Below are 20,356 nucleotides of genomic sequence, written 5' to 3'. Positions count from 1 at the left end.
ATGCTAAGTCACTCAAGATTTCTGCAGGTTTGAGTATTATTTATGGTAAAAGGTAGATCCAAGTGAAAGTGAGAACTCTACTGTTTTACAGAGGAAATATCTACTTAGGTAATTTCCTAACAGTTACACAATCCAAAGTAAAGGCAATATATTTCAAATATTTAAATAGGAAGATTGATTTGGGAGAGAAAAATGATGTCTTAGATTTATAAGTTATCTACATTTATTTATCAATTAGTTAACAATTTATTCATCGCTTGGAACTGGATAGAATATTTAACATATGCTATGCAACAGTAGTTTTATCATCATAATGTTTTATCTACTACTATTTCAAGTCTCTGAGATTGTTACTTCAAAAACATTGAGCAGACAGCTGGAAATTTATCTCAATAGTAGAGAGTGTACCTAGGGTGTACAAGCTCCTTGGTTATATCCAACAGAATAAAAAAATTATATATAAAATAAATAGATACTCATTTTACTTTATTTTTAATGATTATTTTTATCATTTTTGGATGACAAAGGAGTGACAATTCAGCATGTCAGTTTATGAGTACAGTACATGTTAAGCAGTGTCACCTCTTTTACCAGCCTCTATTATTTCTCCCAACCCCAGCAATTCCCTCAATTTTAAATATCAATGATTATTAATTATAATTATTAATTTATTATATTTAATCAATAAAGTATAAGATAATATTTATTTATCATATTATAATTCATTGGTAATGGTCAATGTGTTGATAATAGTAATAGTTATTATTTTATTATTATAATTCTTCATAAAATAATTATACAATTAATATTTTAATTTAAAAGTTAGTAGATAGGATTAGCATATATCTAAGTTCTTCTAAAGTTGTAGGTTCTATACTTACTTTTACATTTATAATTTTTCCCTCTTTTTAATGCATTATTAAATGTTTGGTTTAAGTAATACATCTAAAATAGTTAACTTTCATTAAACTTGGAGTGAATGATAGAGTTACATCCACTCTAAATATTCAATACGTTTCATAAATAAAATAGAACTTGAGATTTTCAATAAAAATTAATGTAATGAAGAATCTCATTTTAATTTTAATAAATTTAATTTCATTGAAATTTAGATTCCTTATTGGTTATAAATATATATTAATGCATCATTGTAGTTCTACCAATTATTGAAAGGAGTGCTCATATAAAACTAAAATATTATGTTTTCTTTCTAAAGTAATTTATATTTCATCAGCTACAATAAACTCATCTTTTTATAGCAAAATTTAATGAACCAGTCAGAGATTTAATTGCCATCTACCACCTGTGTCCTAAAAATAAGTGTTTTATGCTCATATTACATCACAATCACCTTATAATTCTAATGATTACCTAAAAGTAAAGTAGGGCCCTCTATTCTACATTAAACTTTATATAGTCACTTGGCAAGATGCTGCATTCTACCCATTTGATGTGTTAGTCAGCTTCCTGATAAGGTAACAAAATACTGAAGGAATCAATTTGAAATACAAAAGTTTCCTTTGGTTCCGGTTTCGGAGAAATCAGTCCATGGACACTTGGCTCCAGCATTTTAGGCCTGTGGAGACAGCATCATGGAAGTGTGTGGTGGAGGAATGCTGCTCTGCTCCTGACCACCAGAAGCAGAGTAAGAGAAGACAGAGCCCGACACGGAATAGAGCTGTCACAGGCACACTACCCATAACCTACCGTGCTCCAGCTAGGTCCTACCTCCTAACGTTCCTACCATCTCCTCAAACCCATTACGCTGAGACTCCACCAGCCGATTTGTTAAGGCCCTTGTGAAGCTCCCACCACGCACCTCTGAACGTGCTATCACAGGAACCAAGCTTTAGACACAGATGCTTTCTGAGGAAAGTTCAGACTCAAACTATGATGTAAATAAAGTACATGCGCTACCACACAAGATAGAAATATGTGAACTATGAGGTTATAGCTGAAGATGTACGTGAAATGGGAATATAGAAATGGCACAGAGGAGAAAAACAAGGGAGTGGGGACAACAATGCTGAACACGAAATGTACTCATGACCGTACTGATGCAACTGTAACCTCTCTGTACAGCATCTTTACATGAAAATAAAATTAAGAAAAGAGAAAGAAATGCACCCAGAATCTGGAGAAGGGTATAAGAACAGACATTTGGCAGCACAAAAAGGAAATAAACTCTTAGTCATTTGTGTGTGTGTGTGTGTGTGTGTCAGTCGTGAGGTTTGAACTCAGGGCCTGGACACTGTCCCTGAGTTCTTTTTGCTCAAGACCAGTGTTCTACCACAGTGTTCTAGGGGTTAATTTGAGATAAGAGTTCACAGACTTTCTTGCCCTGGCTATATTTGAACCATGATCTTCATACCTCAGTCTCCTAAGCAGTTAAGATTACAGGCATGAACACCTGGCTCCCATTTCTCTTTCTTTCAAGCAAGTCCTTTTATAACTAGTATTGGATAAGTTCACAGTTTATGTCATTCTCTCCTGAGCATGTTTAATTCAAAGTCTTCAATGTCTATTGTTTTAAAAATATTTTTTATCTAATGAGTTGAAAAAACAATATGTATTTTCAATTTAGTTCCACAATTATAAAGTCAAAAACATCCAAAGCAGGATTTGGAATGAACTGTCAATGAACAAAAATAAGATACTTATCTGCTTATGAAATTTGATCAACATTTACTGAGAAAAGCAAATTTGGTTTTTGGGTACAGATAATTTAAGACAGTTATGTAACTTTAATTCAGTTGATATTGTCTTTTGTTGTTTTCCTTTGTACTAATAAAGTGATGTGTGAGAGGAAAACACATAATGGAGATGTATAAACTTGGTAGCTTCCAATAGACCAAACTTAAGATGTAGATTAAGTTCTTTAGCAAATAACTTTTTAGAAGCAAAACTCTTCCTTTAAAATTACTTTGGAAAGCTCTCTCTTTAAAGTAGAGGTCAGAAAAAGGACAGATCTGACTCATTAAAAAAAAATCTCTTAAACATATATACAAGACACAGTGTACCAAAATCAAAAACAGTGACAACTGGGAGATAAACCAAAAAAAATAACTTCACATAATCCAATAAAAAAGGAAAGGAGCAAAGAAGTTGGTGTTTTATGAAGAAAAAAAATCAATCTCTTGCTCTAGGATTCTTGGTGTCATATGAGTTTAATTCTTCCTTCATTAACACCATCAGAAACCTATCTGCTACAACGATTTTTAAAAGTGTAGACCAGTTTTTTTGATCCATTTATTTACTGAGGGACATCCTGGTTGATTCCATATCTTAGCTAGTAAATAATGCTGCAATAAACATAGCTGTGCTGGTAGAATTAGTATGGCCTTGTTTGTGATCCTTTGGGTAAATGCCCGAAAGTGAGATTGCTGGGTCATAGAGGAGCTCTATGTGATATTTTTGCTGCTTTGTATGTTCCTCCCCCACTGTAGATAACCCCTATTTTCATTGTATTTGATGTTGGTGCCCTGCACCTTGTATATACACTTCTCTAATTTGGGGAGGGGAAGGGAAAAAAGCAAAATGATCAAATAAGGATACAGGCTGACCAGGTAATAATTAGATGTACAAAACATTGTGCTGAAAACAAACTTTACAACCTGGGAGGAAGAGGAGGGATAGTTGTGGCGGTAGGAAAGAAGGGATGGGAAGGGGAAAACAAAGGAGGAGGCAACAATGTTCAATAGGAAATGTACTCATTATTTTGCTTGTATAAATGTAATCCTTCTGCATAACATTTTTACAATAAAAAATGTACCAAAAAAGTACTCATTACATTGCTCATGTAATTGTAACCCCTCTATATGGTATTTGCACAAAAAATAGTATAAGCCAATATTTTCAAAACTGTCCGATGCATTTTTTGAGCATTTGTTCTTTATTCTCTTACCAAAAGTAGTTCTCAGAATTCAACATGAACAGTAAACTTCTAGAAAGTAACTTGTGTAAATTAATAGGCACATATAAAATCTGAGGAAAAAATCCTTTTTACTTGATATATAACATTATATATAACAAAATGTTTACTAATACTTTTTATGTATTTTTCTTATTCTCCTAAGAAACTTTGTTCCATGTACTTTAAAACATTTCTCAAATTTATACAGTTTGAGAGTGAATAGTATTTCCCTCCCCTATAAACTACCCACGACATAACTCATGTTATATGTAATATATAGAGATATTCTTAGAGAGTTATAAAAATGGAGACTTAGTAATACCCAAATTAACTTGCTGAACTAGTGATATCATACCTATATTAGTATCAACTCAAAATGTATCACAAATTCCATGTAAGACCTAAAAATTTGAAATTAGAATAGGTAAGTGTGGGAGAAACACTGGAATGTATAAGCCATAACTTTTTAAATACAACTCAAATAGCTCAGTAAATGAACAAAAAAAAAATGCAGCTGGGCGCCAGTGGCTCACACCTGTAATCCTAGCTACTCAGGAGGCTGAGATCTGAAGATCATGGTTCAAAGCCAACCCAGGCAGGAAAGTTAATGAGACTCTTATCTCCAATTAACTACCAGTAGTAGAGCACTTGCCTTGAGCTAAAGAGCTCAGGGACAGTGCCCAGGCCCAGAGTTCAAGCCCCACAACCCATAAGAAAATAAAACAAAACAAAACCAATAAGTGTGATAGTGTCAAACTTACAATCTTCTACATGGCAAAGGATACATTTATTAGAATGAAGAGGCAGTCTGCAAAATTATTAACTAGAATATACAGAGAACTCAGGATATTAAAGTCTAGTAAAACCCACAACCTAATTAATAAGTGGGAAATTGAACTGAGCAGACAATTCTCAAGAGAATTACAAAAAACCATTAAATACATGAAGAACATCTCAAGGATGTTAGCCCTAAGAAAAATGTAAAACAATATGACACATATTTTATCCTACTCAAGTCATTATGGCCCTAAATGAAAATATAAACAATAAATAAAACAGAGAAAAGAACTCTTTTCTATGGTTGGTGGGTATGTAAATTAATGCATCCACTATGGAAAGCTGAATGGAGGTTCCTGTTAATGAATTTAATTTCCATAAAGGCAATTTTTTCAGGAACAGTTGTGTAAAAATAATCAGTGACACATTTTTATCATCAAATAGCCCAAAACTGGGGAGAAAATAATACTTCTGAAATAGATTAATAATCTAACTTCCATTAATCTGATCATTTTAACTCTAAAAGTTAATTTTTTTACTTTATTTGGTATTTAATTGATTTTACATTTGAACAATGAAAAATGACTCAAATTCTAACTCTGTACAGTTCTCTATGTAAACACATATTATCTATTAAGAATTAAGGAATAATGAAGGAATTCAGACATCTCAAATATTATTTATCATGTAGAAATGCTATCTTGGTGAAAAGTATTTGGAACTACTCAACAAATAGGAATTATTTTAATTTGTGTACTAAAATCATAAAAAGTCATTTAATAAAGTAAAAGGAAATGTCACTTCTGGTGGGGGACAGTAAGAGAGGGAGAAAGAGAGTGAAAGAGATTGAGACAGGCAAACAAATGGGAACAGTGTGCCAATATAATTTACACTGGGCTGGTGATTACTTGGAGGTTGAACCCCAACATTTTTATTTTTCAAAGACTTTTTTTTTTAATTCATACCATGAGTAGATTTCCAAAGGATTTCAATTTCCAGCACAGTCTACATTCAGAAGCCTGGAGAGAAAGATAGAAATAGTCTTCATACAACTAAAAATAGAAACTAATAAAATATTAAGAAGAACAAATTTATACAAAATGAAAACAGCAGTTAGTAACAAGGGAAGGAAGCAAACAAAACAAGAGAAAATTCATAAAAATCAATATTCTTATATTATGCTAGCATTCCCTAAATTAACAAAATTGTCCTTTTATCAAAGCAGAAATTCACAGCACATTGAGTTTTATGTATATGCTGTAACAACAAACTGAATGAATGCCAAATAAATGTCTCATGAAACATTTATTTCCTGACTTCTAATAGCTAATAAATATTGGATTTTGAATACTTTTAGTCCCAAATCCTTAAGATAGAAGATATTAGCCTCACTTTTGTGTCTCTTATAAATGAGGCCTTTGTACGCCATCTTTACTCTTCTGACTCCCATAATCAGTTATGTTTATCACATGCTATATAGCTTAGTAAATGACCTGTGTTGACAGATTCATACAGGGTATTAAAAATACATACTTGTATATTTATTGATTCCAGTATGTATTGCTATATTTTACTGTGTAAAATACCTTGTATTACATCTGTCACACTTCAATCAACATCAAAAGACTACAAACCTTTATCTCTGGTGGTTATGTTGAGTTGCTTTTCAGCAGCATAAAATAAGATAAATTTGTAATTCCTGTTGAACTTATATTTCATAAAATTTTATCATATCTTGCTCCTCTTAAGAATCTATTCATCATTGGTTATACAAAGACCCAAAAATAGAAAAGAAGATCCCAATTTGAACAAGTAGTCATAGCATTTACCTGCTATATTAAAAACAAAACAAATATAGAGCTGGGCACCAGTGGCTCACACCTGTAATCCTAGCTACTCAGGAAGCTGAGATCTGAGGATCACTGTTCAAAGCCAGCCCTGGCAGGAAAGTCTGTGAGACTCTTATCTCCAAGAAAGCACTAGAAAACTGGAAGTGGCACTGTGGCTCAAGCGGTAGAGTGCTAGCCTTGAGCTAAAGAACTGAGGGATAGCGCCCAAGCCCTGAGTTCAAACCCCACAGCCAACAAAAAAAATTGGTTCTATGACATTTTCTGAGTTTGATCTTTAAAACTTAACCATATGTCCTGTATATTTTACATTTTCAGCATGTGGTCTAAAAGAAAATGTGTTATATTTTGGGTGTAGAAGCCTTTGGGCAAGAAAATCTAGGGGAGACTTGGAGATGTTCATTCTATCTAGTGAGGTGAGGGAGAGGAGGAGCATACCTCCTTTAGTTCAGTGTCATCATGATCCCAAGGCCTACTTGGGCTCCTCTGCTGAATTTTTTGGACAGTTCTTTACTGTAAATGTAACACCTAGAACTCACATTCATGACTCTATGAATTCCAAGCATGGAATTATGGTGTTCACTGATTTATTTTCATTTTACGACATGTATGATTGAATTACATCTTTTCTGCTATCTTATGTTTCTTGGTTATGTTTTCATTGATGCTGGTATGAAAATTCATTATAGGTTTTGTGATGAGTCTATTTCTGTATGATATAGTGGGGAGCCTTTATTGTTATGATTAAATTGCAAAAATGTTCCCCATAGTTATTTAGTACTGGTGTTTCATGTCTAAATCTCTAGCTAGTCATGATATTCATATCTGAAGTACTATAGTTCAAAGACAGCCTGGGGAAGAAAAATGTGGGCAATTCCATTCCAGAAAGAACCTATAAAAGAATAAGATGGTGGTAGAGTGGCAGTTGAGCAAGACTGAATCCCTGAGTTCAAATCCTTATATGAGCAAACCCTCATATAGAGAAGGAGAGAAAGAAGAGAGAGAGAGAGAGAGAGAGAGAGAGAGAGAGAGAGAGAGAGAGAGAGAGAGAGAGAGAGAGAGAGAGAGAAGAGGAGAGGAGAGGAAGAGGAAGGGAGGGAAGAAAAGGGAGAGGAGGGAAGGGGAGAGGAGAAGAGAATGGATAGAGGGAGATAAAATCTTGACCATGATTTAACTCTAGTAGTTGTATAAAACTAATAAAAATCTATAAGTAATTTCCATTTATGATCTATTTTACTTTGCACATCAACTTTCTTTTGTTTCATTTACACCCTTTCCTTATCGTAGCAAGACAACATATTTTTTACTGTAGTAAAATGTATTCTCTTATCTACTAAAGAAAACTGTACGTAATGATTTGTTTCAAAATACTTTTTCATTCTTTTCTCTGCATTTGTTCCAGATGAAATTTAGAGTTAATTTGTTCATTCACAAAGAATTTCATTGATGTTGTGATTAAAAATTCCAAAAGAAACTAATTTTGGAATAATTGAAAACTTTAAGCAATATTCTCTTTATTCTTCACTCTATGTTTCTCTTTTTTACAATTGCATTTTCTAAGTATTTGGCAATAACTCAGCTGCTTAATAGAATGAACACTCATTGATTTTTTATTTTATTTTAATATATGTTTGTTAACTTTACTTATGTATTTATAAATTAATTCTAGTTTATACACATGAAAAAAAACATGCATCTTTTTGGTCCCTGGACCTGACTTACTTTTTTTTTTCCATGTCCTTCCATTTCTTTGCAAATGATGCAATATCATTCTTTCTAATTCCACTGTGTGTATAAATGACATTTTCTTGATCCATTGAAAGGCATCTGAGCTGTTTCTATTCCTTTGCTATGGTAAATAGTGCAGCAATAAGGCTGGTTGTGGTTTTACTGTATCTTGATTTGTAATCTCTGGATAAGTACCCAAGGGTGGTATTGCTGGACCTTAGGGTAGTTCTGTGGTTAGGTTTGCTTTCCAGAGTCATTGAGCAAGTTTGCATATCCACTAAAGTACACTAGGGTCCTTCCCCCAACCCCCCTATCTGTTATTTGTATTCGTGAGATAGCCATTCTAATTAGGGTGAAATGGAATCTCAGTGCTGTTTTGATTTGCATTTCTTTTATGATTGGAGATGTTGGCCATTTCTTTATGTATCTGTTGGACAATTTTTACTTCAAAGAGGACTCTAGTTAGCTCCTTTGCCCATTTGTGAATTGTGTTGTCAATTCTTGAGAATTTAGGCTCTCTGTATATTATGGATATCAAGCCATTGTCTGATGTGTGACTGGAGAAACATATCCTTCCCTCTATAGAGTGCCTTTTTAGCTTGTAACTGTCCTTTGCCATGCAGATGCTTTTTAATTTGATTAATCCCATTTACCTAGTCTTTCTTTGACTTGCTGTGCTCTGGAACTTACTCAGTGCCTGCTTGTACCAAGGAGTCTTGATGCTTGTCCATTTCCTTCAATAATAGTTTCATTTGAAATCTTTAATCCATTTTTAATTGATACTGGTATAAGGTGATAGATAGAGATCACCTTTCAATTTTCTGCACTTGTATATCCAGTTTCTCCAGCACCATTTCTTGAAGAGATTGTCTTCCTTCCAGCCTCTGTTTTTGCCTTCTTTATTGATTATTGGATAACTATAGGTTTGCAGGTTTATTTCTTGTATGTTCCAATGGTCCCCAGGCCCATTTTTTGTTCAAGTACCCTGTTGTTTTCACTGTCATATCCCTGTAGGAATTTGAAGTTTGGAGTCATTATTCCTCTAGAAGTACTTTTACTGTCCAGGTCTGATTTTGCAACTTGGGACCTTCTGTGGTTTCATATGAATTTCTGGGTTGTCTTTTCTATGTCAGTGAATAATGAAGTTAGGATTTTGATGGACATTATATTGAAAATATTGATTTCCTTGGGCAGTATTTCCACTTTTACAGTATTAATTCTGCCAACACAGGAACACAGAATGTCTATAGACTTCTTTATGTCTTCACTGATTTTCTTCTTCCAAATTTTAAAGTTTCCATTGTAGAGATCCTTCACTGTTTGGTTAGATTGATTTCTAGGGATTCATCCCAAGGATGCAAGGCTGGTTCAAAATATGTAAATCAGTAAGTATAATACAACACTTAAAGAGAAGACAGGAAGTACATAAAAATCTCAGTAAATTTAGAAATACCTATTGACAAGATCCAATATCCTTATATGATAAAAATCTTTAGATTACCTAGGAATACATGGAACATTCATCCACATAATAAAGTCTGTTTATGACAAACCTTCAGCCAACATTTTACTTAATGGTCTAAAATAAAACCATTTCCTCACGCCTGTAATCCTAGCTACTCAGGAGGCTGAGATCTGAGCATTGCGGTTCAAAGCCAGCCCGGGGAGGAAAGTCCATGTGACTCTTATCTCCATTAAACCACTAGAAAACCGGAAGTGGTGCTGTGGCTCAAGTGGTAGAGCACTTGCCTTGAACTGAAGAGCGCAGGGACAGCGCCCAAGGCCAGAGTTCAAGCCCCACGACCAACAAAACAAACAAGCCCCACGACCAACAAAACAAAAAAACATTTTCTCTAGTATCAAGAACAAGACAAGGATACCTACTTTTGCTATTCTTTTTCAGTGTAGTTCTGGAATTCCTAACAAGAGCAGTAAGGCAATAGATAAAGGAGATCCAAATAGGAAAGGAAGATGTAACATTATTCCTGTTTACTGGTGAAATGATGCAAAATTTAAGAACCTTAGAGACTATCCCTCCCACCTGAAAGCTCCTAGAGCTGACTAAAAACTTTGGCAAAGTAGCAGGGTATAAAATAAATCCACAAAAACTGGTAGCTTTTCTGTTAGTGAATGAGATTGAGTCTGACATCAGAGAAGCAAGTCCATTGGCAAAGTAATTTTTTAAATGTATTTTATTGTGGTTAGCTACTAAGAGCCACACTCTTAGACTTTCAGTGATGATAAGCAAAATGTAGTGGCTCTGTAGACCTTATTCATCTTTCTTAACTGACACTTTGTACCACTGATTACTAATCCCCTATTCCTCTACTCTCATTACCTTACAACTATTATATCCTTCTTTGATTCTATAAATTTGTCCTTCTGTTACAGGCTTATTTTACTTAGCACATTATCCTGAAGGCTGTATAGTATTGTATATTGGGTAATTTTCTCCTAGTAAATTCCAAATAGGGATCTGTAGTATGTATAGGCCACATTTTCTTTATGTCTACATTTGTGGATAGACAGTTCTGTATTTTTAGCTTCAAATATTTTAGTATTTTATGAATACTAGCTCAGCAAACATAGATGCACTAATAATTTAACAGCATACTGATTTTAGTATTTGGATAAACACAAAGCAGTACAATTGGTGTTCATATGGTAGGTTTAGTTTTAATTTTGTTGAGTGGTATTTATAATGGTTTCTATAAAACCTGCATCATTTTGCATTCTCACTAATAGGGTGTGGCTTCTGACATCCTCCTTCTCACATACACTTATTGTAAATAGACATTCTAAGAGGTGTGAAATGATAACCACAGAGTACAAATGGAAAAATAAATAAAAAGATTTGCAAACCATGTATCTTCTGAGGAGTTAATTTCCAAAAATGCAATAAAAACTCTATAATTTAATAGAAAAAACTTAATGTGACAAAATTGGGCTAAAGATGAGATTAGACATTTTCCAAAGAAGATGTATAAATGGCCAGCCAATACATAAAATAATAGTCAATCTAAATGTTAGCATTTTCAGATTAAATAATGAATAAGTCCCACAAATTTTAATTATTTTTTTAAAGTAGGTATTGAAGTAACTCAAGAAGGAAAGGAAAGTCTTTATAAACACATACAGAAGGAATTGATAGCCATATGCTGAAAAATAAAACATGGTCCTTAACTGATTACAAAAAGTTAACTCAATTTTGATGATAAGAACATGTATATAGATGCTTTATATATTTATGTCCATTCACAAACTACATACCTGTATAAAAATGTATACCTTTGTGTATCTATATATTTTTAGTCTGATTTTTCTGTCATGTGTGATAATCCATAATTTGAGCCATACCATCAATCTGGTAGTTTGCTAGTTAATAAGAGATAAGTCTTGTGGACTTTTCAGCTATGGCTGGCTTTGAACTGTGATCTTGTGATCTCAGCCTCCTGAGCAACAAGAACTATAGGTCTAAGTCACTGGTGCCTGAAGGGGTTATTTTTCTGCAACGGAATATTAAAGACAAAGCCATAACAGAAAATGTTAGAAATTGAATTTTGCTAAATTTAACATTACATTTTTTTGGAAAGATACCATTATGTGGAAAGGACAAATTAAAATTTAAAATACACATATAAAAATGTTAAAATACAAGTATCTTGTTTCAAAAATACTTAAAACTTGAAAGCAAAAAACCCCACTGATTTTTAAAATAGTTCAATTAACAAACAATTTACAAAATCAGATGAATGGCCAAGATCACTTTTGATATGCATGTATACATTTAAAAAATGTGGTACACTGTACACTGACTTTATGCCAATGCCAGAAAATCTTAGAAGCTTCTAGAAAACTTTGTAATGGTACAGAAACTTTGGGCATTTTTATCATTTCTTATAAGATGATATATTTATATACTATATTACTAATAATTTCACATGTAGAAAATATGTGAGGAAAATTTAAATGGACCTGAAAATGGTACAAATTGCTAGCAATTTTATTCATAATAGCCTTAAACTGGGAATAATTCATATTACTATAGATGAGTGGATACATATATTATGATACATAATAAATATAATAACCCTCAGCATAAACAGAAACAGATCATTAGTTCATATAAAATGGATAGATAGTACTGATTCTACATTTATTTAAGACCATAGGCATAAAATATAGTTATAACACAAAATACTTATGAGGCATTTTGGAAGCAAGTGCAAAGTTGAGGAATTAAGTGTAAAAGAGAATAAGTAAATATTTTTGAGTCATATGAATATTATGTATGTTACTTCACAGATTGCACTGGGTTCAAATATATGCACATCTATTGTATGGAAAGTACTTGAATAAGTTCTTTAAATAGATTCATTTGAAAAGTTTCACTTTTTTATTTGCTAAGAAAAAAGATATATATCAAGCTTTGTTTCTGAAAATCATGATTTTCTTAGAAAAACATATTACCTTAAATAATTATATAGAGGTAGTTCAGTTTGGGATTCTTTTATTTATAATTCATGTCTTTTATTCCTTTACAAATGTTTCATAAATGTATGCTATCTGGACCATCACCTTTCTGTTCATCACCTTCTTACATATTGTGTTCACTAACAAGAAGATACGTTAAAATCTTTTTGAAGTCTTTTTCTCATGCAGGAATATATTACTATTTTTATTCCTGACATCTCATAATGCCTTTTTTTCAAAAAAATTTCTATGGAAAGGGCTACTAAAAACAGTTCAGTGTAAAATGAAAAGCACATGTTTTTCATTCAGATAATTTGGTTCTATATTTTATCTCATCAATGTGTGGTTTCTGCTAATAAAAATAATGAATGGGAAGTCTTTCACTCATCTGAAGTGGAGATTCATATTAATGCCATTTACATGCTTTAGATTCTTTTCTCTCCTGTTTTCCACTAAGAATGGCTAAAATATTTAGGTCCTCCTTTTGTGATCACCTACATTATGTGATTGCTTTTTCACACTTTCCACTTGTTTTTCACAAATGTGCAAGCACAAATAACTTTCCTAAATTTCTGCATTCACATCAGAGGCTTAGTCTGTTAGCCAGGATCTTATATAGTGCCGTGGCTTCTATTTGGATATGTTTCCACATGACTAACTTTATTAAATAATCAAAAAAATCTTTCCATATGACTAACTATATTAAATAATCTAATGATCTTCATAAACTAGAGCTAATGCTATGCCATATACTATTGAAAAGATATTTTATGTGGGTTTCTTATTAAAACAACAGAGAATAGATGTAAGCTTAAAAAGGAAGAAGAATCAAGAAAAATAGAACTAGAGCTCAAACATACTGAGTTTGCATGGTGCATTAAAAATCAGTTTTTGTATTTTTCAATTGTATAGTTTCTATTTGGTTAAGATAACTTTTTGTCTTTATTGATACTTCCTATCTAAAATTTTACTGTTATACTCCTTTGCCCCTTCATTAATGATTCCAAATTTCTCTGAATATGTTTATTTTGCCTACTTTGAAGACTGTTAGTCATGTACTCCCTCTGGGAGCATACCCAGGCAGTTTCTGTACAAAGAAAATTTCAGTGTATGAGTTATCTTTTAAGTTTCTTTTTTTGGGGGGGAGGGGGTCCGGTCATGGGGCCTGAACTCTGGGCCTGGGTGCTGTCCCTCAGCTCTTCAGCTCAAGGCTAGCACTCTACCACTTGAGCCACAGTACCACTTCCAGCTTTTTTCTTTTTTCTTATGTGGTGCTCAGGAATCCAACCCAGGGCCTCATGCATGCAAGGCAAGTGCTCTACCACTGAGCCACCTTCCCAGCCCTTAAGTTTCTTTTGAATAATCCTTTTCTTCTTTTAATGAATGTCTCATAAATTTAGGAACAGGATCTTTTAGGTAATGCATTATAGTCACTGTATACAAACCCCTTGCGCTGCCTCTTGTGAATTTTACTTGACAGCTGTTTAGGGATTGGGTGTCTCATTCTATGATTTATTTCTCTATATATTAAGCCTTGGGTTTCTCGCTAAAGAATTCTAGAGATGTTACAAAGCACTTTTTTTTTTCCTTTGGCAAAATACAAATGAGATACTCCAGTTGCTACCGATAGATTAATCTGATCAAATTCCACATTCTACACAAAAAATACTTAAGAGATTAGTGCTTCAAGTTTTGACTCTTTCCCATTTCTTTTTTGGCAAATGAGCCAATCAACAGTTTTAACTTTGGATATACACCCAGAGCTGTATCATTAATGAATTTATGAATCTCCTTCTAGTCTTCACTTTCCATTATTTTGGAGATATTGAAGTGCACATTTTGCTTGAATTTCTTTTTTGTTGTTTTCTTTTCCTATTTTTTTCAAATGTATTTAGTTGCTTTTGCAAAAAAAATTACCAGGAACTTTGTTTTAGGACTTTTTTTCTCTTTTACCCCCTTATATATTCCCTGAAACCAACCACCACAAAACCTTTGACATAGGGGACTCTATGTCAGAGACAATATCCCACATTTCTCTGAGCAACATCTCTGCTGTAGCAGCTGATTCTACTTGCTGTAACAACTAGTTCTCTATGGCTTCCTGCCTTTGAATCAAATCATGCCCTCCTAAGTTTTTTTTTTAATATTATTTTATTTTATTTGAGAACATACTGTACAGAGGGGCTACAATTACATGGGCAAGATAATGCATACATTTCTTACCAAGCATTGCAGCCTCCTCCTTTGTTTACCCTTCACCTCCCTTCCCAGCCTCCCCCCTCCCCCCACCCAATTATACCCCCCTCCCCCCCCCCACACCGACATTGTAAAGCTGGTTTTGACATGACATTTTGTACTTCTCATTGTTGCAACAGGTCCACCTGAATCCTTAAATGACTTGTTTGTCCCCATCTCCTCCACATGTTATACTGACATCAAATATAGTGAAAGCGGGGGTTACACTGTGGGGGAGGGACATACAAAGCAACAAAGAAATAATCTTATAAATGCGTTAGAAACACATGCATGAAAGAAACGAAAAAATTAAAATACATATTTAAGGGTTCATTTTCCTAACATCACATTATCTGACCTTTTCCGCTTGACTCATACCTATACTAAGATATTGCAAATAAGGGAAACCATGGGACCTATGCTTCTTTGGGATGCCCTCCTAAGTTTTGCAAATGATATTTTGTGTTTTAATATCCTAAACAGAACCTCACTCCTCTCGTTCAACCAATGGGAAAGTGGGTGTCCCTACCTCTTGCCTAGGATTAAGAAGCAGCTACATGAAGGGTATGATGCAATCTATACAGAGAATATCTCTTAACTCTACTGAGAAGGCAGGCCTCCGCACAGCATGTACCATGAGAAGGATCACTGGTTTGGCTACACAAGTCTGTAGTGAAGTTTCTCATTGGCTGTGCCCACAAGGGAAAAGAGAAAGAGATCTTGTTTCAATTGTAATAGGTTGTTACTGCTATTAGTGAATGTTGGTAGATGAATATATAGTAGACCCCTGTTATACACAGATATACCCTTCCAAGAAGACTACCAGTGAAAAAGAATATCACACATGCTCAGAATGTGTAGAATGTAGTACAGTGCTTTGAGGAATGACTCATGATCCCCATGGTGCTAATTCAACTTCATTGGCTTCCAACAAATCTAAAATTTTTATAACACTCAAAGCACACTCCCTTTTATCTTGCTTTCGGATCACTGCTTGTATTTTGGAGTGATATTTTCATAAAATTAAGGGCATGTTAATATTCAACAAATACTCACACAGATACAAGTATATCTGGTGAAAATGTGGTACTAACAGATCTTTCTAACTTGGACTTAAAAAAATACGTGGCTCAAGTTGTTTATTATCATTCATGCAGAGTGCATCATTAATTCCAGTATCTCTATCACTTTGCAACAATACATATAATGATTATATTAATTTAGAAAATCAAATTGCTGTAAAGCACCAAAAACTAAATATCAGCATCATCACTAAGAAGTAAATGGCTAAAATACAAGAATGCATTTGTTTTAGAGGCTCATAGAAGCAAATGTGCTTGTAATAAATATTTAATTGTCTTCATTCTGTTCTCTCAGCACATTAAAATCATCTAATATTGTTAAAATAATTAGTCTTCTAAATAGCGAAGGGAACACAAGAAGGATTGATCACTTTCCCAGGTTAAACAATAAAGACCCCAACATTTTTATGACTCTCACTAAGAACAGAAGCTCTAGTCATAAACCCTGTTGTATAGAGAACAGTTCATGTCAAGACAATATCAATTTTTGACTCTCATTATTTAGATAGTATTATACTGAGCAATAGATGAATACTTTCAGTCCAAGTAAACAGAGAGAATCAACATGCTACCAAAAAAGTATTTTTCTGCAGCTAACCTAGCATGAAAAGCACAGAAATAAAATCACAATCTAGGCTGGCATGGTTACCGTTGAAGTCACTGGATGATTATGGGCTTTTGAAAGATGGACATATTTTGACCATTTCAATCATAACAGACACGGTCAATTGACTTGTAGAAGGGATAGAAATGGAGTTTCACATTCCAGTTCTATTTTTACCAAATCGACAAAAAAAGACATTTATGACTTATCTTCAGGGTTTCAAGATTGTTTAGGGTATTTGAGTTGCAAATAGTGTGTTATCATGGAACTTACTGGGGTTACTTTTGCAAAAGAGGTTTTGCACTTCTTGCAGAAAAAGCAGGATAAAATTATAATCAAAATGAACCCCTGGATTTCCTAAAGCAAAATAAATGTAAAGCCCCTCTTTGTTTAAATTGAACCAAAGCTAAACAGTCCCAGGACTCACAAAGTAGAAACATATTAGTACCCAATCTGAGGTGATTTAGAGAAAAATATCAAAAGCTCAATGAATGCAGATAAGACTTCTCCACTAATGGTTTACATGGGCACTAAGGACTTTGAAGGAAATGGTGCAGTACAGTGTTCAGATTATTCAATATTTCATCCATAGTCTTCAATACATTTGTTGCCAAGCTTTATTGCTACTGGATTTCTTTCTGAGTATTTAAACTTTCTCTTGTTTATTAATTTTACTCATCAGAACCAAAACAAAAATGTCCAAGAGATATTTGAGTCTGTTTTACAAATGATTTGTTATTTTTAGCATCAGCCAACCTTTGGAAAAAGAAACACATGGGATAATTATCTTGAGAAACATCTCTCGTGGTTAAAAGGAAGAGTTTTTTTGACCTACTATCTCACACAAATTAACCATCTCTTTGAGAACTGGGTAATGATTTTTTAAATGTGCAATTTAAAATTTCAAACCATATTACCATTTTCCTCCCAGAAGCTTCACTGTCAGTGACTTAGTAAAACCATCATTAATCACAAGATAAGCTACAGTCATGTGGTGATTGTAATTTGGTCCCACAGAACCCAAGACAAATGATATGGAATACTATTAGCAATGATAGCTTTAATGTAGACATTCATCATTGACTCAGGTTCACTTGATGCGACTTTGGGATAAAAAACACGGGGGGAAATTGCCTAGCTGTTAAAATTCTATTACTATTAAATCATAATTTCCACAGAATTGTATGAAATAAGGGTGCTAAATTTTTGTGCTTCTGAGATTTTTTTTGCTTTTGAAAAGACAGAATAGCAGGTTTTTTTTTTTAAGAAGCCAGATGTGGTGCAATTAGAATAGTGAACGCTGATTAGGTGTTATCTATCTAATTTCTAATAATAGAATCTGGAAGCTCTGGGAAGCTTTCTATTTATAGGAGCTACAAGATGCTGTAACTCACCAGAACAGGTAAACTGCTAACAGGTTAAGGAATAACCTTACACAAGTGTGTTCTCTGTCTCTCTCTCTCTCTGTCTCTCTGTCTATCTCTCTCTCTGTCTCTCTGTTTCACACACATAGAGATTCATTCATCAGTGTTATACTTTATTGATCACAAAATAATCTGCTTTATAATCCAAAGCAACAAAATACAGCAATTCTGTCGTCACATTTAAGAAGCCAGATTTTTCAAGGTCATAGAGTATTATTAGTAAGTACTTTTCTTTCCTGAAGGGAATTTTGATGCAATTGGTTGTAACAGAAGAAGTGTCAGTACAATTCACAACTGGGAATAAATGTTGACTGTGGTGTCCAGACTTTTCCTGAACAATAAAAGACTTGAGCCTTAATTTTTCATGTGTAGAACACAATCTAGTATGCTCCTTCAGGATACATTGTGTATTTTCTTAAGGTATTTTTTCCAATTACCATAGTCATTTCCACCATCTGACCATAACTGTATAGCTCCTTCAACCCTACCCACCTCTCTCACGAGCTTGTTTTTTTTCTGGTGTCATTATTTGAATCATCTACCATGCAGTGCACTTCCAGAGTCTACAGGTAATCCTGTGGCCTGGATAGATTACACGGTGATTAAACCACATAATGGTGAAACCCTTAGCATGTTCATAGACATATTTGAGGTCCTGAAACCAAATCTTCTGGTCTTCAAGATTTGAATTAATAAAAAAAAGAAAATAATACTATAACTTGATTTACTTGAGCCTTCAAAACTATGTATTCATTTTGTGATCAAGAAAGCATTTCATATTGGCAGCAATATATGCCTGAATATACATGTAGAAATGGTTCTTTAATTTTTATACACATATTTATATGCATGTAGCTTAATTATATCATATTTCATTCACATTAGTTGCTATTCATATTAATTTCCCAAAGAACAAACACTACCTTTGCTTTGTCATTTATCTCAAAATTTACTCTCTAGTCAAATTCTCGCTGTCATTAAAAGGTTGTTTCATGCGGTTTTAGACCATGAAAAATGTGAGCCATTTATAAATGGCAATGGCAAAAGAAATTTGAAATACCTATGGCAAAAGAAATTTAAAATATCTAATTTAGAATCCCCTTACAGAATCGAGCTGCTATAGCAACAAAAGATTAGTTACTACATGCCAGAAATTTCTTATGATGGGAGTGCCAGCTGAGGGTCTGGCTGCAGACCAGTTTCAGACATGCTAAATTTCAGGTTTCAAGATTTGGACAGAATATTTTGTACAGCACACATTTATGGAACCGTATTGGTTTTCTAGGGGTGTCATAACAGTGTTCTAGGGGTTGAATGGCTTAAATGATGAGAAGCTATTTCTTATAGTTCTGGAAGCTAAAAGTTCAAGGTGTTGGTTTCTTCAGAAACTGATTGGATGGGAGATGCTTGCCTTCCCTGTGTGGTCTCACCAGATCTACCTTCTTGTTTGCATACTTACTTTTGTTTCTCTGTGATTTTCTGTAGAGCCACTTCATCAAACTGTAATTAGATTCATTGCAAATGATCTCCTTGTAGTCGAATTACTTTTTAAGAAATCTGATCTCTAGCTGGGTGTCAGGGGCTTGAGCCTGTAATCCTAACTACTTCCAAGGCTGAGAGCTGAGGATAGCAGTTTGAAGCTAGCCTAGGCAGGAAAGTCTGTGAGACTCTTATCTTCAATAAACTACTTAGAAAAAAAAAACCAGAAGTGGTGGTTGGCTCAAGTGGTAGAGCACTAACTTAGAACAAAAGACGCTCAGGGACAGCGCCCCTACTGGTATGTTTAAATCTTCAATTTCATCTGTACAACCTCACAAATCATAGCCAGGGTCATGTAACCTAACAGTAGAGACCACAGGTTTTGGAACATAACAAATCATCATTAAGATTTATAAGAATGGTGGGGCACTGGTTGCTCATGCCTATAAACCTAGAGCCTATAAACCACAATGAGAACTAGAGCTGTGGCTCAGGTGATAGAGTTCTAGTCATGCCCAAATAAATCCCTCAAGGACAGTGCCTTGGCTCCAAGTTCAAGCCCCAACACTGGCACACACACACACACACACACACACACACACACACACACACACCTATGCACATACACACACAATTTGTAATGATGAAATATATTGAAAGGCATGCTCAGATTGCATTTGGGTGTCTTCATTGACTCTTTCCCAGGTATTTGTTATGGGATGGTCAAGTTCATGTTACAGCAAGATTGCTGTCCATGCATTTGATTCACACCTTATTTCACAAAGCCTTCCTAT

Source organism: Dipodomys merriami, unplaced genomic scaffold (assembly GCF_024711535.1).
Source record: "Dipodomys merriami isolate MVZ:Mamm:240054 unplaced genomic scaffold, mDipMer1.0.p SCAF_8, whole genome shotgun sequence".
NCBI classification, from domain to species: Eukaryota; Metazoa; Chordata; class Mammalia; order Rodentia; family Heteromyidae; genus Dipodomys; species Dipodomys merriami.
This window is presented reverse-complemented; position numbering follows the sequence as displayed.